Here is a 24,200-nt window from a genome sequence, read left to right as displayed (position 1 = left end):
TTATTCTGTGCCCGACTATAAGCGTTAATAAAACCTACCTATCGAGAGATTGGGTAATGAATGACGACGGGGTACACAGAGTCGATCCGGCCGATCGTTTACAAGACTGCCTCCAAGTTTGTCACGAAAAATACAAAGGAGAATCAACCCTTTTCGTAATAGACGACTGCAGCGCGAGTAAAGAACTAACAAAAAAGAAAGATATGCTTTCGTATTTAGCATTCTCCGGTCGGCATACTCAACATAGCGTTTGGGTACTTACTCAAAAATACAACTCTGTCCTGAAAGATCTCAGAGAGCAAACCAAATGGGTAGCCATGTTTCATTGCAAAGACAGAGATTCATTCGAGGAATGTTTACGCGAAAATGATGTTATTTATACCAAGCTCGAACGAGATAAAGTCAGAAAACTGTTATCGGCAACGAAGCACTGTAAACTCATATTAAAAACCGATCAACCAGCTGCTTATGCAATTGCTTACCAAAATGTAGCAAAATTATAGCAAAATTGTAGCAAAATATAGCAAAATGTAGCAAATTGAACATTAGCGGTTAATATTACATAAAATGTGGTTCGAAATCCTCATTCTTTCGCAACAGTTCATTATTACGGGATGTATTGGATATGCCATATTATATTATGTTCGACTTAAATATCTCCTTAGGTATTACATTATGGAATGCGACGAACTCATCGAACAAATGCTCAAAGAATCTGAGCCTGATCAACACATCAACATGTAGATAAATCTTTAGATAAATCTTAAGATAAACATAGAGAAAGACTCAACGCTTTGGTAGCCGGTGGAAAATGTTCCCAATATTTGGGAGAAAATTATACCATCGAAAAAATTGATAACATGACCGACGTAGAGATTAAAAAACTGTACGCACGTTACGAGTCTAGACTGGGAGCTACCATGACTAAAACGATAGGGTTGTCTATATTACAACTATACACAGTCGTAGCTAGTACTTTTCTCCCTATCCCGGCAGAACATCGCATGTATTTATGCGAATCTCTAGAGAAAGACCCATTCATCGAACACGCTATAAGCTCAGTGAGCTGTGAGTTTTATCATAGATACGGAATGTTCTTAGCTCCGTTCACCACAGCTTTAATTACAGCTAGGTATTGTCAATTTAAACATGCGTGCCCACTTAATAATAATTGAGACTCAACAGGTGACACCACAACAGATTGTGAACAAAACTGCACAACAGATTGCGGAAACGCAACAACATGTGAACGAAGAACAACTAGTGAATGAGGAACCACCACATGTGAATGAGGATGCACCACATGTGAATGCACCACATGTGAATGAGAAACCCAGAGTTACTAAGAACCCCCCAAAAATAGCTGCAGGAAGAAAGGGAGGACTGGCGCGCAAAGCAAAATTAATAAATAATTCAAATATTAATCCGATTAAAACATGGGCACTAGTAGGAGTTGCTGGTATAGCGGCTGTATGGTTCTTTTATAAGACCGGAGAAGGGAAAACGTCACCCCCGATGCCACAACAAGTTCAATTAGAGGTTAGCCCGCATATAATGCTATAATAAGCATGACTACTCCAGTTACAGACGGTAAAATGTTGGTAAACGCGACGTATCATTCAGCGGTGGTCACCGGCTTGGCCATTGGCTATGCCCGTATGGCTAAAATGATTACTAAAGCCACACCTCCCAAGCTAGATTTTAATGGATTTGACATTAGTATGATGATTCTGGATATTGGATTAGCAATGGCAACGAAGGATATGCTCATCAAACAAGGGCTTATCCCGGAAGACATAATGAAGTAATTAAACATTTGAATATATTATATTCATATAAAGATTTGAATATTTTATATTCATACACTATGGCAACAATTGCGATGATGGTCGGTGGAGCTATTGTTAATGCTCTAGCTTTTTCGGGGAGTAATTTTTTATTTTCTAGTATGAGGGAATCAAACGCTAAAGAAGTTGAAGAGGAACGTAAACGACATAACGAAGCAATGGAACAACTCCAAGCAGCCCAGTCACAATATATGAAGAGAATGAAGAGATTAGACTTTATTCATGAAAAACTGCTTAAAGGGGAAGTGTACACGCAAAAATCATTTTCTTTCTTATTTTAAACAAAACGGAATTTTAGAATTAGTTAGTGTCAGTGTTTGAAAATATACACTCATTTTCCTCACAGTCAATGTAGCTAGCTCACAATAAGTGTGAAAATGTCATGCCGTTATGAGGCCTTCGTTTTCCAAGCTAAACAGGCCTGAGTTATCCCCCTTAGATTATGACGTAATTGGTGCCAATTTAACTGGGTCCCTGTCTTGTCACAACGCAAAAGATATCAAGTACCAGTTTATGGTGAGACAACATGGCATCTGATACCTTGCCTGGTCCGAAGAAGTTCCCTTGACCCTTCAAGAAATCGCAAAACCATACGATTTTGAACCAAAACGAGCAAGCTTCGCGGTATGGAAACGATGAAAATCAAGTGGAAACAAGAGAAGACCCACATCACCTAATTTGTCACCCGACCCCGACTCGACATCTACACAATTAGGCCTACCAGTGACAACGTGGTAAGAATAACACTTTGATGTGTGTATACCTAAATTACCTATATGCTCATTATTACGTTTTCAGAAGCGGAAACGTAATATTCTAAGAGATTTTTGTCACGCCTGGTGACCCGCATGCTTCGTCAGCAGGCCTATTCATCCTGTCCCACCCTATTACGACCCTATCGCCGGTATAGGCATTGTCGTCAATCTGAGTTTGTATTAGGTGTAACTATTCCCACCACCTATAGGCTACAGATCATTGCTACTTGCCAATATCAAGAAACAAATACGATCTGTCGCCAAACGTTGTCTCAACAAGATTACACATTAGGCCTACCAGCTGATGACGAGACCATATGCTTAGAGTAACACGAAAATGGGGTACGTCCCAGTACGTTTCTAAAGTCAGTTGCCGAGTGGAAACGTACTGGGGGAAAAAAAGATTCTCTTTGTTTTTTTCCCATCCGAGTTCAAAATACCTGCCATATTTATTGATAAGTAATTGGATGTTGTACTTCACACTTCACACCTTCCCCACTTGAAAGTGAAAAGATAGATCACTCAATTGATTTGTTTAGTGTTTGAAACCAGTTACTGCAGTAGGCCTACAGTATCTTATTCTATTTAATAGATAATTGGTTATTGGTTTGTTCTGACAACCATTCATAGAAAATGCATTGCAACTTTGCAGGGAAACTATTTATCATCTATTATGGGGCCAGATTTTAAAAAAAAATGTTTAGAAACTATAAAAATATCTAATTATTTATTAAAAACAGTGGGTTGTTTATCTGAGTGGACCAGAAATATGTAAAATGTGTACAAAAAGCTCATTTACTGTCACAATCAATACATATAAATTATCTAAGAAACTATAAGTAAAACTTGTTGAATATTAGTGAAAAATATTTGAAATTGTAAATCTTTGTTTGGAAATTTGGACCTCCCAACCTGACCTTTTGAGCAAAACGTCTGTAACAACCACCCCCTAAAATGCAAGTGAAATATGCAATCATTTTTTTATATGAGTGAGATGTAGGGTTATCACAATATCGCAATATCACAACTGGGGGACACCAGAAAAGGGCTTCACATGTTGTGCCCATGTGGGGAATCGAACTTGGGTCTTCAGTGTGACGATCGAACGCTTTCACCACAAGGCTACCCCACCATCCTTTTTTATATTAACACTTGAAATAAAGTTTAGAAAACATATAATATGATTTACTTTCATCAATTTTTTTTATTATGCATTTTAAGATCTATCATGCACAACAAACAAATCTGACAAGTAAAATAAGAGATTCGAGTACCATAAATGTTTATTTGCCAGCAAGTTGTGAAAGCATATGTAACTTGTAAGGTTATTAAATTACATCAGTGATATTGAAACATGCCCACAATATTTCAAGAAGTATTCAAACCTACAGTAATAAACACATCATGTCAACATGATAGAACTATAAACTGTTTTGGTATTTATTGAATTATTGACATGTAATAAAATTTTTGCATATAACATCAATACAAGTTACTTCTTATATAAGCATCCCTCCAGATTTAATGACAAAAATATATATGTAAATGGTATGATATTGTTTTGTAATGTTGTGCATCGCTTGACTAATAAAAGACACTTTTTCATTTCAGAATCTATCTACACCTCATAAACAAGAGGTTCACTTTGGGGATTTGCAGAAAGAGTTGAAGAATCAGAGAAAAGTTATTCCGTCTTGTGTTGTCGAGGTGATTCATGAAAGATTTCCATCTGATGTATGTAAAGTTTTTCTCTATGCTCATTAAAATAAACTTTTTTCATTGAAATCTTGTTTTATGGTCTCTGACAACAATCAGCCTTTGCTGTTCATTTGATAAGTTTCTGTAATACACGATGGCTGATGCTGGATCAGGTAGTTTGGGGCAAGGGCGAAGGCCGGGGAAAAGACTGAACAAAATATCACAAGCACTGGCTGAATGCTCAGTGGCAACTTGTTAGTGCACTGGTTGACTATTTCAAAAGTACAGCTCTCTTGTTGTCTGAAGCACTGTACCTCACAAGACACTCTAATATTTTATGACTTGTAACTCTGCATGAAAATAAACACAATTTGCACTCAATGAAAATGGATCTCAACACCAGGGATTTCTTGTGACACCGGTGGGGCAGGATACTCTCTACTTTCGCGAACACCTGGTATTATCACTATTTGATAGCGATTCATTAACACGTGCTCATGATTTAGTCAGAATCGTATCATCAACTGTTTTTTACAGAGATTTCATATAAATATGGAAAGGGTTTTGTCGCATTTATACTCTTCCATATCATTGTGGGACCTGAAAAATATAAAAATAATTTTAACATAAATTTGTCAAAATAATATGTACACTGACTAAATAATTGTAAAAGAAGGTGGTAATAATCTTCAGCAGTGTCAGGCATGTCACTGGGTGCCTGAAGACAAATATCATCAGTTAACTGTGTACAAATTGTATCAGATCTATTACTGTTATATGTCATTCACAGTATACTTTCATTTGTCATCCACACTACACTTTTACAACAAAAGACAACAATATAGAATATAATAGATACACAAAATAGTTCAATACAGAAATTATTTGCATATAGTATTTACATTGTGTGATTATTCATTGTCAAAATATTATTTTGTACCTCATACTATGAAGCACGGTGTGCCATGCTTCTGGTGTACATTGGACAGCGACTTTACACCATGATGGACTGGGGACCTGTACTTTCTGGGCATTGGTGTCTGGCATGACTTGGCTCGAAACTTCATATTTGAAAGATACAACATAGAAACATTGACACTTTTGTCATCTATATCTCACTATCACAAAATATAAAATGGTAACTTGATTTTTTTCATGTATAAATGTGCTATAAATGTATATGTGTGTAAATTGCATTGAACATGAAATTTGAATATTTTGGGTGGTAGGTGGGCGATGATTTTGGATAGTGACTGGATATTTTGTCAGCTACAAAGCTGCAAAACCAGATATCTTTTTAAATAAAAAATATATAAAGCCTCAATATAAAAAATAAACATGTTGCAACAATGTATTTTTGCGGATTTTTGCTTCAACAGTCTGAATCAAAATTATTGTACATGATTATTTAAAGATTAGGTACACACACAAACACAAACACACAGAATTTGAATGAGTTTATATAATTTATAATTTGTTTTCCTGTGTAATTATAAAGTTTATTAATTACCGAAATGAGATGATTTGTGTTAATTCCAGACGGGAATGGCTGTAAAACTAAATCATTACGTAATACAACTTACTCCATCAACAGGAGTTTGCTGCATACTGCAACGATCAGCTGATCAGGAGTATCGACATAATCATGCAGGAAGTGAACATGTGAACGAGACAACATCGCGGATGTTCATGATTGTCAAGTGAAACAAATATCACCTTACCCCTGCTAAAATACATTTCTAAAATACTACTGTGGTTAGAATAAACTAAAACAGCAAACTTACCTGATCGAGTTACTTCAACTTTACGGCGTTTGTTTACAAAAACATCCCAGTCAGGGTCTTGATGAGAGTGCTGCCCCTTTAGCCCGTTTCCATATAAGGATCGTACACCATCCGCTTCCGATCAGTTTCAGCACAGGACCATATGTAACTAATAATAGTAACAAAAACGGCCTTCGGCCTCGTCTATAATTTTTAAACGAGTTTTTTTTATTGTTATTATTAGTTACATATGGTCCTGTGGTTTCAGAACCAGCAGGTATCTAAACTCTCACGGAGGACAACAGCAACTCAGCAAGAGCCAATATGCGCAACACAAATGAACGAATAAGCGCAATTCATACAACGGACCCTTCCAACCATAATCGCGAATCTTACAGTATGTTATCAGTGCATTGTTGTCTTCTCAGTCGTGATTTTGGAAACCGAAATAATTTTAGAGTAATTGTGCTTAGCGTTGTATCTTGGACAGCTCGGCACCGAACAAAACAATAGCTAGGCTGCGCATCTGAGAAGATAGAACCACACACCTACATACACCACGTGAAACGCGTCTAATAAAGTCTTATGACGTCATTCCTTTGTCAATTGGCACCAATGACATCATATTGCAAGGGGCATAAGCCATGGTGTGTTTATTATGGAAATAGAACTCTCTGTAAATGTGAAAAATATGAACCGATTTTATGAATAAAATAAATTTGATACGTGTGATATTTTAATTGTTTTGCCTCCGAAACTACTAGGTAAATACTTTTCATGATGAAAAAGTACAAGAAAAATAGGTTTATTTTCGTGTGAACTTGCCCTTTAAGGAAGGACATTCAATTCAAACGTTTAAGGATGTCGAATCTGCCATGCACGAATACTACCTCGTTTATGGGAAAAAACTCGACCCAATACCGAGACCAACAATGAGTCAGTTTTATACACCGTCAGAGGAACAAAAGAACCGTGAGGTCGCATTTGTGATTATGGGATTGACTTCTGTATTGATTTTCTGCTATACCATGACTACTCATAAATAACCACAGCTGTGGCTATGCATAAACCATGACCTAGTTTAGAGCGATCTATAAATAGCGTTGGCTGACTGCCTAATCAATATCTCACCAGTGTAGATGTGATTTGCATTTAGACAAATGATATGATAGATTTATAACCATGAATCATTGCATATTTACACTCATGGGTAAGACGACTCTATGTAACCGACGCTGTGTTGAAATTTACTGTGGTATACACAATTATTACATCAGGCGCGGAAACATAAACTATACGTGGTTTGTATGTTGGATAGGGGTCAAAGGTCGTTATTGTTTATGTAAGGAACACGGTGCTGATAGGGTCAGGAGCCAGATTATTTATGCTAGGAAGAGAGATTACATCAATGAGAGGAATAGGTTGGGGAGAATACGTATTTAGATATATGAAAACAACCAATTAGACATTTGTCTCATTTTGCATATACCATTCAACCACAATGGTTTTTGTCAGAGAGTTGAAGGCTATGGCAAAGCAAAGTGGCCTACGTGGATATTCTCGAATGAGAAAAGCTGAATTGATTACCTTACTCGGTTTGGAATACAACAAACCCCAGACTGTTAGGGAACTCAAAGCTCAAGCGAGAAACAGTGGGCTGAGAGGTTATTCTAGAATGAGAAGAGCTGAATTGATCACTTTACTAGATAATAATGATATTCAACATAATGATGATGATAATGATGTTGAGAATAAACAACAAGAATTAATACTTGTACCCACATCCTCCGACGTTGGTAAATATCTAAGAGGTTGGAAGATGCATATTAATTCCAACATGGATGTTAACGATATTAAGCCCATCATATCGAGTAAAATTAACGAGGAGTTAGATGATTTACATAGTATAAAATACCAGCTGACGATTAAAATGTTATTGAGTAAAAGTAACACAGACGATAGCACCGAATATACCAAACCATATTTCCGTAGCAATCAAGAAGTTATAACCGAATCCAATACTATAAACGCATCATTAGATACATCAATTCAGAGGATACAGGAAACTTTAGAACGTTGGACTAATAGAGGTTCGGGTTGGGGTGTGGATAAAATCGATAGTTTATATTTAGATATAGCAAATTATATGCCCTTCAAAGGTGGATCTTATATAGATTTACCCCCATATTATAAGAAGAAAAAAGCCATAATTAACGTAAAAAATAAATCCGATGACTGTTTAAGAATGATGATTAGATCTGCATTGTTCCCCGTAGATTCTAAAATTGCAAATAGACCTTCTAGCTATCCCAAAAACGATGGACTCAACTTCGATGGTATAGACGAACCTACACCAATATCACAAATTGATAAGGTGGAAAAGCAAAATAATTTAGCTATAAATGTCTTCCGACATTCTAAAGGAATTGTTGTACACAGGATAAGCTCCACTCCGGAACATATTCCCAGAATCAATTCATTTCTGATCGAAAAAGATGGAAAATATCATTATACATGGATAAAGAGTTTAAACAGGCTATTATACGATCAAACAAAACACAAGGAAAAGAAATATTTCTGCGAAAGATGCCTGCATGGGTACAGCAGACAAGATCTATTAGAAGCGCATAAAGAAGACTGCAGAGGTGTTGGACAGACTGCTATCAGGATCGATATGCCTAAAGAGGGAAAAAATATATTAAAATTTGAACATTATTGTAATCAAATGCCAGTACCGTACGTAATTTACGCCGACTTCGAAGCTCTTATCAAACCCATAGAAAATACTGAACGCAATACTGATAGTAGTTTTACGTACAAAACTCAAGAACATATTCCTTGTGGGTTTGGATATATCGTTGTAAGGTATGATTGGAAAACAAACACTCCCGTGATTTACAGAGGTCCCGATGCAGCGTGAAAGTTCCTAGAATATCTACGAAATGAAGAGAGAATAATCAGGGAAAAATTATCGTGTAAGAAACCCATGTGTATGAGGAGGGATGATTGGAGGGCCCATAAGAAGTCAATGAGTTGTCACGTTTGTAATAAACCCCTGGATGGGGATTCCGTAGGAGATCATTGTCACGTCACGGGTAATTATCGGGGAGCCGCGCATAACGAGTGTAACTTGAAACTAAAAATGAATTCTCAAACAATACCCATCCCCGTTCACATCTCATAATGCAAGCTATCTCAAAGACCGACGGCGGTTTAACGTGCATTCCTAACAATATGGAAAAATAGATATCATTCTCGTTGACTAAACCTATACATTATAGGGACAAGGATGGGAAATCTAGAATAAAGCAAAGTAATGGGCTTAGATTCATAGACTCCGTACAGTTTCTGTTAACTTCCCTGGACAATTTAGCTAATGCGAACAATCCCGATGACTTTGCGATAACAAATCAATATACCGATAAGATAACTCATCATTTGTTGCTGAGAAAAGGTGTATATCCTTACGAATATATGGATGATTGGTCTAGATTCGAAGAAACCGAATTACCACCCCTCGAATCATTCTATAGTAACTTAACAGAATCTAAAATAACAGATGCCAATTATGAACACGCTCTGACGGTCTGGGATAAATTAGGTTGTAAGAATTTAGGCGATTATCACGATCTGTACTTAAAAACCGATGTACTGTTATATTTGAGATATTTAGAAAGACATGTTTAAAACAATACGGCTTGGACCCGGCATGGTACTATTCCAGTCTCGGACTATCGTGGGATGCATTGTTGAAGAAGACCGGCGTAGAACTAAAATTACTCACAGATTACGATATGCACTTGTTTATTGAGAAAGGATTAAGAGGTGGTATATCGATGGCAGCGAAAAGGTATTCTAAGGCTAATAATAAATTAGTGGAAGGATACGATCCCAGTAAACCCAATACGCACATATTATATCTCGACGCTAACAATTTGTACAGATGGGCTATGAGTCAACCTTTACCCACGGGTGGTTTTGAGTGGGTCAATGATATCAAAGTGAATGATATCCATAATAATGATGTGAATAAAGGGTACATACTAGAAGTTGACTTGGAATATCCAAGTTCGTTACATAAAGATCATAACAGTTATCCGCTAGCTCCCGAAAGATTAATGGTTAATAAAGATTGGATGTCGGAATATCAACGCTCCTTGATGGGTAATAGTAGGTTAGCTAACGTAGAAAAACTCGTACCAAATTTGATGGATAAGACAAAATATATAGTTCACTACAGAAATCTCCAGTTGTATCTATCGTTAGGTATGAAACTTAAGAAATTACATAGAGTTCTAAAGTTTGATCAAAGCCCTTGGATGGAGCCCTATATAAGGTTGAATACAGATTTAAGAAAGATAGCTACCAGCGATTTCGAAAAGAATCTGTATAAGCTCATGAATAACTCAGTATTTGGTAAAACTATGGAGAATCTAAGGAAGCGTGTTGATGTTAAATTAGTCAGATCTAATGAGGAAGAAAGACTCAGGAAACTTATAGCCAGTCCGGCTTTTAACAGAAGCAAGATATTCGATAACGACTTAGCCGCGTTGCATATGCAGAAGAGTAATATAAAATTCAACAGACCGGTAAGATGAAGGATGAATGTGCTGGGACTCCTATAGCGGAGTATGTAGGATTAAGACCTAAGATGTATTCTATAAAAAGTCCGATAATGGAGAGATAAGAAAAGGGCTAAGGGTGTTAAGAAGTATGTTGTAAAAAAGCATATCAAACACGAACAGTATAAAGAATCATTATTCAACGGTAGAACGTTCAAACACGAGATGAACTCTTTAAGAAGTTACGATCATAGGATATATGGATTAAGAATGAACAAGACATCATTATCCCCCTTAGATACAAAGAGATGGATTGATAATGATGGTGTAACTACCTATGCTTATGGTTATGGTGGTAATACCGTACCGTCGGGAACTATGAACAACTCTTCTCGTACAAATGCCCTACCCGGTCCATCTTTAAGATAATAAAGAATAGGCTCTCCTTCTTTCGTAACCAATCGACTAATGTTATAAGTCTTAAGGGACCATATGGGATCGGTTGCACGACGTAGGCCTCCTTTGAGTTCACCTGCCTGGTATAAATATCTTACCCTTACTCTATCCGGAAGTTTTCGTTCTTTGCCTCGCCTCGGTGCTGAAGATTCGGAAGTCACGGATTTCATTTTAATAGCATCGGATGGTGTCTTCCCTATTAGTCTCGTTACTTCATTATTCAGCGCTGATACAACGGCTGATAATTGTGTCACCCATTCGGTTGATCTCAATCGCTCCGATTTCATTTCGATCCCATACTGATAGCCAAACAAACGTTCCGCTAATGTCCTGTTAAATCTTTCAACGATAGCTTGACTGCGGTGGGCCTCTCTTTCACCACGCCTGATTTCGACATCGTGCTTTGTTAACAGTTTAGTCACCGATCCCATAAACTCGCGACCGGGATCTACTTGAAATTGCTTAGGCCATATGTATGCGACTCAGTGCATTAGCTACCTCTGTTGAATCTTTCGAGGTTAATGGCTCAGCCTCTTTGTATCGACTAGCCACATCCACTACTGTTAAAGCGTATTTATACGTTTTGCGTTTTACCTTATCGTGGGGAAGAAACAAGAGGTCAGCCTGATGAACTTCATTCGTTGTAAAAATATCAAACTTCTTCCTCGTCAATAACGCGGTGCCGGTAAATATATTTGCCACATCGCTTGTTTCTTTAACCAATCCTTGGCCACATCTTTAGATACATTAGCCGCGGTGGCTAATTTTTTTATTGCTCCTACACCTTTCCAATATCCTCGTGGGCTATAGTAAATTTTATTCATTATTAATTAATATTGATATTTCTTTTAATACAACTTTTGACTATCATTGAATCGCATCATCATTTTGGCATAAAAAATGCCACCTGTAGTAGCAGTATAGGTATATGAATCCAGCTCCAGTGGAGTTGCAGCAGAACCCCCATTACCTATACTACTCAGTGTGTATCATCCAACTTCTCACACATCTAGGATTCCTGGTTCATCCTAAAAAATCAGAGCTAGTACCCACTCAAGACATCACCTACATAGGCGCAAAATTTATACTCAACAAGGGCATAGTAGCACCCCCCCAGAGGACAGATATGCAAGAGTAGAACACATGATAACAAGCGGTCTCGATCAGCCCATCAAGTCAAGACGCTGGTGGATGTCATGTCTAGGCACGCTCACATCTATCCAAGATCTAACCTACAAAGGCAGACTACAGTTACGACCTCTACAGATTTGGATGAACACCACCAAAAACCTAGAGCTGGAAGCATTAATCCATCCTCCACAAGTTCGAATATCAGAACTCCATTGGTGGCTAAATCGTCAAAATGTCATGCCAGGCATCCCACTCTATTACCCCACCCCTCTACATCAACTCTACACAGATGCGTCAGGGGAAGGTTAGGGTGCCCATATAGACAATGTTACCATTCAGGGAAAATGGTCCTCCCGAGAGAAAGAGTTACACATCAATTGTCTAGAAATGAGAGCGATTAATCTAGCATTAACAGCATGGCTAGATCGACTACACCATTCGTCAGTAAAAATCGCCACAGACAACTCGACCGTGGTCGCTTACATTCAGCACCTAGGAGGCACAAGATCCCTACCTTTACTGAAGGAGGTTACACATTTATATGCCTTGGTAGACTCAGTGAGTTGCAAAATCGAAGCAAGACACATACCGGGCAAGCTAAACTTCCTAGCAGATTATCTATCCCGGCAGAACAAGATAGTACCCACGGAATGGTCACTACATCCTGAGGTGTTCAAGTGGATAACCAATCTATGGGATACTCCGAACCTAGATCTATTCGCCACATGTCTCAACAACAAATTACCAGTCTACGTCAACCCAGTACCAGATCCACTAGCACTCCAGGTCGATGCACTCTCCATGGAATGGGAGGGGATGTTCACGTACGCATTTCCCCCTTGGGCTCTCCTAGACAAAGTACTGAAGAAAATAGAGGAAACAGACTGTGTCATTATCCTCATAGCCCCGGCATGGCTGAACAGGACTTGGTTTCCGAGATTACTACAACTACTGATAGAATTACCTCTGAAACTCCCAGTACGTCACGACCTATTGAGACAACCAAAGACGGACATATTTTACGGGCGCCTCGACAACCTCCATCTTCACGCTTGGAAGTTATCTCGAATAAAATGCAAGCCGCCGGTTATTCTAAATCAGCTGCACAAAGAGTGGCTAGCTCATGGAGACCAGCTTCATCTGCCCTATACAATAACAGATGGGACAAGTTCGTCGAGTGGAGAATGGGAAAGCAGTTAGACGGGAAAGTTACGATACCTATAGTGGCTGAATACTCTTTCTTTTTTTTGGACATTTTTTATTCCTTTCGAAGGGTTTAGTGGCTGAATACTTGCTCTATCTCAGAAACGACAAGAAATTACGACACGGCACTATCAAAGGATATAGGTCAGCCTTAGCATCGGTATTACAACACGATGACCTATCTATAGGTACACACCCTGTACTAAATCGGCTAATGAAGTCCTTTGCTCTGGAAGACATCAAAGTACCTCGTACTTTCCCTAAATGGGATCTGTCCATAGTATTATCAGCATTAATGAAAGCACCATATGAACCCATAAGTAATGCATCAGTAACATTAGTTTCCAAGAAAACTGCCTTTCCCTTCGCCATGGCTACGGCAGCTCGCGTGTCTGAATTACACGCTATTGACATCTCAACTGTATCCCATACCCAGGAATGGAAATCAGTGTCGTTCAGATCGCTCCCAGAATTTATTGCCAAAAACCAGTCGTCAGCCTTTGGCCCACTCGGACACAGACAATATACAATTCCAGCCTTGAGTAAAAGTGTGGACTTCCCGGACAGATTACTTTGTCCCATAAGAGCCTTGAGATATTTCATTACAGCAACTCAATCCCACAGAAAGCCGAGAAAACGACTATTTATCTCTTGCAAGCCCTCATCAGAAAAGGACATCACTAAGGGCACTGTAGCGGGATGGCTAAAATCAGTTATCACAGATAGTTATAAACTCGCACAAATCTCCACACCGATTTGGGGAAACTACAGGCCTCATGAAATCAGAGCCCTCGCCACAAGTCTAGCCACATGGAACACAGTATCCATTGAACAAGTCGTGGCCAGTTGCCAGTGGAAGTCCCACAACTCTTTCTCAAACTTTTACTTGCGAGACATACAGACCGATCTAGATGGACTATACGCTCTGGGACCACTGGTGGCAGCCCAGGTGATAGTCGCCAAGTAACCTTGTTCCCCTCCCGGTCCAAGGGGCAAAAGGGGGTAGGGTGTGTGTGAAGATTTCAGAAGTACCTCATGACTTCGGGGTAAGTTGACCTTTCTTACTGTGCCAAGCTCAGGGCAGGCAACACTGAAATCATAGATCGTAGGATTAAGTGATAAACGGTAGCCAAATATGATTGCTATCACCGGAAGTGACGTCATAGGAGACAACCCACCAGTCTAACGTCAGGATACGTTAATATCACTATCCAAAAAAGGGAATAACGGTAAATTACGTCATTGCGATACGAGAATGGAAGACACATACCACAAGAACTTGGTATGACACCGGAAGTGACGTCACAGATGACGTCATCAACGGAAGTGACGTCACAGATGACGTCATCACAGGGAATGACGTCATTATATGTCTAAGTATCACAAGGGAGTATATATTTATATACCCTTCATATGACGAAATTTAAAAATTATATATGTCTAGTCTTGTAAGTAGACCATTAGACACAGCCGTTTACCCCTTTTTTACCACTTCACTAGCCAAATATCTAAGGGATGCTAGATACCAGAACCCACCGGTCCCTCTGGTGTATACTGGCAATGATGTGATAGAGGTGTAGTATTTTGCAAGAATTATCCAACAATAGTCATTGTGAATAATTCTAAGAAATACCACCTCTATCACATCAGGAATAATCCCTCCCACCTCCCCAAATATCTGCATCTAGTAGATGAGAGTAATGGTTTGAAAAGAAGTGACTGGATTCCCGCCTTGCGCATGCGCGGTAGCGTCCATGGCAAGTGAGAGGGTCTTCCTCACAACTATGGATATGTTGGCAGTGTAGTGGACGTCTGTTGAAAATTTATAAAAATTTATAGTGTGGTTCTCAGCATAAACAGGAATTTATGGCAATGATGTGATAGAGGTGGTATTTCTTAGAATTATTCACAATGATAACTATTGTTTGATTTTTAGCTATAAAAGGAAAATTAGTTCACTAAGGATGCAAAAGGGCCATGGAGCTGCATGCACTGCATGTGCAGCAGTACTTTGAACAGTATTAAAGTGAAGGGTTTTTAATTGCCTGGCATCTGCGTCAAACGAACAGTGACATTTCAACAACATGCCAAGATTAACAGAAGTGGAAAGAAACAATGTCATAGCCCGCTTGCATGCAGGAGAATCCCGATCAGCCAGGGTTTTCAATGTAGCGCCCAGCTACATCACAAGGCTATGGGATCGGTTTCAACAGAATGGGTCAACACGTGAATCTCCGACCAGGCCGTCCGAGACTGTTTAAGAGCAGCAAGATGTCCTGTTCGTTGACAGCATCTTCAACAACAACTGCATTGGTGTCATCAACACAGGGTATGGCCTCAACTGTGATGGAGAGATGTCTGGTTCAGGGACGAATCAAGATTTCTTCTCCATTGAGGGGATGGAAGAGCACGGGTCTACAGACGTCAGGGAGAACGCTATGCCTGAAACTGCGTACAGGAAGTGGACAGGTTTGGTTGGCATAGCATTATGATGTGAGCCGCTATCTCTCATCATGGCAGGACAGGTTTGGTCCATATCCAGGGCAATGTTACCGCTCAAAGATACATCAACGAAATTCTCCTACAACACTTTCTCCCAATTGCAGCCAACGGCAACAGTGTATTCCAGCAGGGCAACACTCGACCGCATACAGTACGAATCATAAGAGCCAGTCTACTCAACAACAACGTTGATGTTCTCCCCTGGCCCTTCCCCTACACCGACATCAACCGCAACCCCAGATGTTGCAGCAGTTGGCTTTTGCATTGCAGGCCGAGTGGGCTACCATTCCCCAAGTAGTATAGGTAATGGTGATTCTGCCGCAACCCCACTGGAGCCATATTTATATACCTATACCACCACTACAGGTGGCATTTTTTATGTGTAAATGACTATGCGATTCAACGATCGTCATGAGATTAAGCTAAATTGACTCTAGCTCACCACCACCTGTAGTCAATCAATGATACCATTAGTACAAAAACGAAGATGAGACTAAACTAAATTGTAATGAAAATATTCTCAACTATTTTTACTAATACGTATACCATTATTTTTAACAAAGTGATACTCAACATTTTTACTAAGTTTTTTCTCGTCTTCACTAATACCACTGGTCTTACGAGATTTTGATCGAATCTCCTGCTTCACTGCGTTGTATTTGGTGAGTTCCGACAAAACTAAACGAAACTCCTCCTCGGATATCTTACAATCAGACATTGCCGTTGAAACATGATCCTTAATGCTGTTCAACTTTGCTTCGGCGAGTATCCGAATATTATCGTGTTTTAATGCTTTCTTTTGCAACCTACAAGAAATTAATTTTATCGTTATTCCTGCCAGTCCTAAGACTCCGGCCGCTATTTCCATGCCAAGTACGATAGGCGCGGCGATTATAGTTGATAATAAACCAACACCGGCTACACCGAGTCCCATGCCAGCTGTTACAAGCGCGGTGTCAACTCCGTCCAGAGCATTCACGGCTCTGCGATACTTTTTATACAATCCAAGTCTAAACTCCCTCTCCTTTTCTATTCGATGTTTTATGTCGCTTATTTGATGTAATCGAAATCCATCAACAGTATCCATCTTTTCAAATGCCTCGTCGAGCGCCGGATATCAACTCATAGTGTATATTACGGTCATAAAATAGTCTTGAATTGATCTTGCTTAAATGTTTTGAGAGAATACATCAACCTTATTAAATGAATATCATACGGCAAGAATATCTTAGTAAGAGAAATGCTGTCACTTTTAATAATTTGGACCCCCTCAAGGGTTGCAACGGGTGAAGCCGGACGACTATATAACAAATGACCTGAGTTTTCTGGCAGGGGTGAGACTAACACACTTTTTCGTTTTGATGGGATATAAGCCGCGAGTACGATCCCAATATTTATTATCTTAGTTAAATTATGTGCCTTACCCATCATCACATACGGTGGGGTAATGACGATATTCAATAGCCACTCGATGTTTGCTCTGACCATAGTCCATTTATTATCGTCGTTGTGAGTAAGATTGTACGAAGTGGTTTTTTTAAGGAGTCTACTATCAACGTCGACATCGCTTAAATCTCCTAGATTACCTGTGAATGTAACTTCTTTCCGCTTGTATACATTATCTTGTAAGTGTAAAGCGTATAACTTACCATCGGTACCGGGTTTATCGAATCCTTCTGTGTCTCCGAGATCGGAAAGCGCAATTGTATTACATTTTCTGAGTGTTCCAGGGCCTGATGAATCAACCATTATTTATAATATGGAGTGTTACACTTAAGTATCCTATATGTACAGGTTGGTGTTTTACATCTAATACAGAAATTTTGAGGTCTGAAATAATACCACGCTTTAAGTTAATCTTTTATATTGTAATGATGAGAAAGATTCCGTTCTACCGCTATTATATTTTTCATCTTTGACTGTAATAGATCTGAGTAGAGTTGAAGGACTTTCTAGTTGAATATTATCCGTCGTACTGATTTGATCAAGATTGATGCACAACTCTTTATAGGGAACTAAATCGGGTAATTTATCTCCATCAAATGTTGACTTGATTAATGTTATATCTCCGATTGCAAATCCAAGTGTAATTGCTAAGTTCTTGTAAAGCTTTACATCCTTTTCTCCGGCGTTCAAAATCAGTATCCCATTCGACTCATTTTGTGTGAGACTAAATCCATTAGGCTTAAAAATTTCATCATTGAGTCAGCATACGCTGTAATACCCATCAGGTATAATAATGTATTTTTCAATAACATTGCCATTTAATATAAGTATCTTATTATTATTTCTCACAGCATTTATATTGGTCCACCGCGGGTAATACGTTACATCACAGATAGCGACTTCAAGTTGTCCAGCTGAGGTATCGATAGTATGAAGCAGTTGAATAGACTGACCATTTGTTATTCCCGGGAGTGTAACATACATATTAAATATACAAAGGTACTTTATCATAACTTAAATATGAAATCAATTTAACATTACTAATCAGTCGATTTTAGTGCCTCTGGTGCTAAGTTTTTTGTTTGAAAAATACAGGTTCACGGCAACTAGCGATAAAATGGTGCACGATTGGTTTCACAATGCAATGCAATTTTGGCAGAATCAGTTAAACTTTGCCATATGGTGTGCAACAACAGGATGTGGTGTATCTCTTTATGCTCCAGGATTTGAACTAAATAACTCTGTTTTATCATTTCACGTGTACTATCAGATTAGATGTATACTTAAAGAAATTAGTGCTCCATTACCGCAGGATCGAGCATGGAATGCATAAAATAATCCGTACAATAGGTTCGCGTATGAACGTATTTGTCAGGAATTTAATATTTCTACGAGTAAAGATTGGCGTATTAAAGGAATTAACCATGGTCTAGGTGTTCCGTACAGCGGACAAAAAACTGTTAAAGAAGAAAGCGATGATTTAGTTAAAAAAAAACTCATCAACCATTCGATCCATTTAAGTTGTTACAGAAAAACAATCTTTTTGTAAGATTGCATAATCTTAATCATGGCTGGGATCTTTCGAGTAACGATTGGAGAGGTTCTCTTATGAATTTTAAGGGTGGTTTGGCTTATATTGTTACAAGATTTGTACAACTGAACGATACCGCAAACGCTTGGAATGAATTTCTTAATGATATAACAGAAAATAATTTTACTAACCCAGGAGTTGTAAGAGTTAATGAATCAATAAGTACTTATGTACGGGCAAGTCTCGGTGCACAATCGCAAACACGAACGTCCATTATTGGTTCTGGGACGGCACTCGATGCACAAAAAGAGTTTGGTGCAAATGTGGAGGATGCTATTAATTCACCAGTTGACATACCATCTTCTATAAAGTGTTATCAAGATGTATTACAGTACGCTCAATCCAAAGTAGACTACGTTTATGCGCTGGGATTATACATGTCTCCAAGTAATATGGAACTTAAGATCGGTCAAGTGATAGGCCATAATAATAAAATTGTTATTGCTACCGATCAACAAAAACCAGGTATAAATTCAGATATTAACACCGAATTAATAACGCAAACAAACACAGGCAAAACGGGAATAGTCAAGCCACAGATATCTGCTCAACCATCTATTAACGCACAACCACAAGTGCCACCGCATATTGCGGTTAAAAATTTCAACAACATATCGATGAAAAAACAGCACTTGTAGTGGGTGGAGTCGCGGCCGGTTTACTCATGATTTGGTTAAATAGTCTTTAGCGGATACGTACAACAGCCCTGCAATTGCTACGATCAGTGCCCACAAGTTTTGACTAAGCCAAGTGGTGTTCTTAGCTAATAAATTCAAGAGCCAGGAAACTATACTCCCTATTATACCGGGAAGTGCAGACGCGGCTTTCCCAGCGAGCTTTCCCAGTGCTGAACCTAATGCTTTTAAATGCTTTTTTATCCACTCTTTTATACCATTTTTTTCACTTGGCGGTGTATACGTACCACCTCCTGTACCTCCACCGGTTAACGCGAGAGTCAAAGTCAATATAATAAATCCCAACGTGGTTAAAATGGTTATCCCCTGTTCTCTGACCAATGTTTTAATTTTATCTGCCAGTGTAGAATCATCGTTGAGGACTTGATCGATAGTTTCTCGAATTCGACTGATTTGTGGACAAAGTGCCTTTCTATTACTGGAAGCAGACTCGAGGCGGGCCGATCTTTCGTCTTCTAAGTTACGCAATCTTTCTGCAATGCGACGTCTACTGAATTCATCGCCCGCCTGTTCAAGTTTTGTTTTCTCATAAGCTATATGCTTGTCGATTTCGGATATCTTGGCTATATTATTTATTAGTTCTCCCCGCATTGTTCGCATTGCCTTGTCAAGACCTCGTAATTCCCTAATACTGAACTCTGAGGATGGTACCTGTAACGTGGAATTATCGTAGTAGGTATCCAAGATTTCTCCGAGTCCGTCCGAGGCCACCTTCGAGCTTTCTTCCAAATTATCTATGGTACCTAGTTCATCACGCACAGTCCGAAGAACCTTAGTAGTCTTCGCGGAAAGTTTTGCTCCTCGTGAGTAGTCTACAAAACCTAATTCATCACGAACAGTGCTGATGCCGTGTTTAGCGGCTATCGTAGGCAAGGCTAGGGGCTTATGAGTACGAGAATTCATAAGATCAATATCAGGTTTGCTACGCAGTCGCAATATTCCTTTACTATCTAATTCAAACTTTGAATAGTCACGACCAATAGGACTAACATCTTTAAAGGTATCGTAATAATCATTAACGGTTGATTGTAAAAGTTCATCGTTAAGATTCATGCCACCAAAGCTGGTTTCATCAGTACCCTCTTCGATTGTACCATTAGGGGTCAAAGCAATTCGTCAGTCTGTAACTATAACTAATAACCCGAGTAGCATCGATCAGAATCAAATGCTTCTGGTTCGCTTTCCTAATCTCGGCGCACACGATGTGTTAGTTCCTGGAACTGTCCGACTAGCATTTACGATTATTTTGACTTCTGCCGACGTTAACAGGGAGCTTGTTCAGAACATAGGTCGTGCTATCGTTAAGAAAATCGCGATTAAAATTAGCGGTAATGAAGTTTTGAGTATCGACGATAGCGATGTATACTATTGTTACATGGATCTCTGGAGAACGGATAAAGAGCGGGAAAACTTACAGTACCAAGGTATTTGTAATAAGAACAAATTGAGACTTCGTGTAGATGCTTCTAGTGGTGATAGTACTGTCGTTAAAGATCTCGCTGTTGCCAACGCATTAGGTAACCGATTCTATATTCCGATAGAGTAGATTACTAGATTCCCACATGCCCTTTTATCAAGCATCCCTAGGCGATAGGTTAGAATACGAACTCACTTTTAATGACTACAGCAGAGTAATCAAAGTCACTGGGGATGAAACGGCTAGCTATTCCATTGACAATATCTCGCTGGAGTTTGATATGATAACAGATCCCGAATTAGCCAGACAAATTCGTAACCAGTATACAGGAAGTTTAGCCATTTTGTATGATCGCATGCTTCGACATCGAAAGATCACCAGGAACAAAAAGGTACGACGTGGAATATCAATCTAAACGTCCCCACGAGGTCGTTGAAGGGTATTTTGATGTTGTTCGAGGACTCCTCCGATGCATTTAAAAGAAATACCGAGAAGTTCTACAATCCCAAGATCACAAAAGTTGAACTGACTATCGAGGGCGTTCCTAATCAACTATATAGTCAAGGAATGCTAGGGTATCAACAGTGGGATGAGATTAAAAAACTTCCTTCTATAAAACGAAGCCCAGAAGTTAACGCGGTCGTGAAAGATCTGTCTCTTGGGGGTGTATCGATGGGTGAATACCTCACCACGAAGTACGCGCTATGGCTCGACATGCGAACAAAGGACGATGACCTACTACACGGCAGTGGGCGGAGAATAGAAAATGCCAGCGAGGGTGTCACTATACAGATAACGAAGCTCCAGGAAATGGCTAGTAAATTAAACATATATTTGTACGTGATTATGGATGCGCAACTTAATATACAGAATGGACGATTCGTGCAAGCAATCTATTAATAATCTTTTACCTAAAAAACCGCACTGCGCTATCATATGCGGGCAAACGGGTTGTGGAAAAACAGCTTTTATTCTAGATATTTTACAAAGTCATTATCGGGACATTTTCGATCATATTATTATTCTGTGCCCGACTATAAGCGTTAACAAAACATACCTATCGAGAGATTGGGTAATGAATGACGATTGGGTACACAGAGTCGATCCGGGCAATCGTTTACAAGACTGTTTACGTGTATGTCACGAAAAATACAAAGGAGAATCAACCCTTTTCGTAATAGACGATTTCAGTGCGAGTAAAGAACTCACCCAAAAGAAAGATATGCTTTCGTATTTAGCATTCTCCGGACGGCATACTCAGCATAGCGTTTGGGTACTTACTCAAAAATACAACTCTGTCCTGAAAGATCTCAAAGAGCAGACCAAATGGGTAGCCCTGTTTCATTGCAAAGACCGAGATGATGTTATTTATACCAAGCTCGAACGAGATAAAGTCAGAAAACTGTTAGCAGCAATGAAGCACAGTAAACTTGTATTAAAAAACGATCAAGCAGCTGCTTATGCAATTGCTTAGTAAAATATGGCAAAATTATAGCAAAATGTGGCAAAAAATGTGGCAAAATGTAGCAAAATTATAGCAAATATAGCAAAAAGATAGCAAAATGTGGCAAAAATGTGGAAAATTATAGCAAATGTAGCAAAATTATAAAAAATATAGCGAAAAAATACTATCAATTGAACATTAGCAGTTAATATGGCATAATGTGGTTTGAAATCCTCATTCTTTCGTAACAGTTTATTATTACGGGATGTATTGGATATGTCATATTATATTATGTTAGACTTAAATATCTCCTTAGGTATTACATTATGGAATGCGACGAACTCATCGAACAAATGCTCAAAGAACATGCTGAAGTAGTTACAGATAAATCTTTAGATAAACATAGAGAAAGACTCGCCGCTTTGGTAGCCGGTGGAAAATGTTCCCAATATTTGGGGGAAAATTATACCATCGAAAAAATTGATAACATGACCAATGAAAGAAATTAAAAAACTGTACGCGCGTTACGAGTCTAGACTGGGAGCTACCATGACTAAAACGATAGGGTCGGCTATATTACAACTATACACAGTCGTAGCTAGTACGTTTCTCCCTATCCCGGCAGAACATCGCATGTATATATGTGAATCTCTCTAGAAAGACGCATTCATCGAACACGCTATAAGCTCAGTGAGCTGTGAGTTTTATCATAGATGCGGAATGTTCTTAGCTCCACTCACCACAGCTTTAATAACGGCTAGGTATTGTCAATTTAAACATACGTGCCCACTTAATAATAATGGAGACTCAACAAGTGACACCACAACAGATTGCGAACGGGGAAATAATAACCCCGATTGCACAATCACAACAGATCGCGGAAATACAATCACAACAAGTGAATGAGGAAATACCACAAACACAAAAACAAGCCAGAGTGACGCGGAAGAACCCCCCCAAAATAGCGGCAGGAAGGATGGGAGGACTCGTTAGCGGCTTGGCCATTGGCTATGCCCGTATAGCTAAAATGATTACTAAAGCCACACCACCCAAGCTAGATTTTAATGGTTATGATATTGGTATGGCTATTCTTGATATTGGATTCGCTATGGCTACAAAAGATATGCTCATCAAACAAGATCTTATCCCGGAAGACATAATGAAGTAATTAAACATTTGAATATTTTATATTCATATAAACATGGCATCAATTGCGATGATGGTCGGTGGAGCTGTTGTTAATGCTCTAGCTTTTTCGGGGAGTAATTTTTTATTTTCTAGTATGAGAGGTTCTGAGCAGAAAAGACATAATAAAGCATTAGAACAACTCGAAGCAGCCCAGTCACAATGGACCAGAAATAGGATATTAAGATTAGATTTTATTCATGAAGAACTACGTAAACAAGGACATTCAATTCAAACGTTTAAGGATGTCGAATCTGCCATGCACAAATACTTCCTCGTTTATGGGAAAAAACTTGACCCAATGCCGAGACCAACAATGAGTCAGTTTTATACACCGTCAGAGGCTAAAAAAAAACACGAAGTAAAATTCATACTAATGGGGTTGACTGCTGTATTGATTTTCAGCTACACAATATCTACGCATAAACCATGACCTAGTTAGAGCTGACTCGCTCGCCAGAGTGACTGCTAATCAATACAGCACCATGACTGCTAATCTATAAAT

General features: G+C 38.9%; 1 protein-coding gene and 1 long non-coding RNA gene across 4 annotated transcripts in view; one reads left to right on the top strand and one right to left on the bottom strand.

The window, feature by feature from the left end:
• Positions 1–24,200, top strand: part of LOC124110919 (IQ motif and ankyrin repeat domain-containing protein 1-like) — a 354,922-nt gene that overhangs the window by 277,324 nt on the left and 53,398 nt on the right. The gene's annotated exons all lie outside the window — the stretch shown is intronic.
• Positions 3,868–6,892, bottom strand: LOC125382047. 2 transcript variants are annotated; one of them, XR_007222208.1, is made up of 3 exons: positions 6,085–6,892; positions 5,241–5,361; positions 3,868–4,900 (listed from the first exon to the last, which is right to left on the bottom strand). It is a non-coding gene; the product is annotated as an uncharacterized LOC125382047 (long non-coding RNA). The 2 variants fall into 2 exon arrangements; XR_007222207.1 differs by having other exon boundaries at positions 3,868–5,361.

The sequence above is a fragment of the Haliotis rufescens genome, unplaced genomic scaffold (genome assembly GCF_023055435.1).
Source record: "Haliotis rufescens isolate VD_foot unplaced genomic scaffold, xgHalRufe1.0.p SCAF_2, whole genome shotgun sequence".
Lineage (NCBI taxonomy): Eukaryota > Metazoa > Mollusca > Gastropoda > Lepetellida > Haliotidae > Haliotis > Haliotis rufescens.
This window is presented reverse-complemented; position numbering and strand designations above follow the sequence as displayed.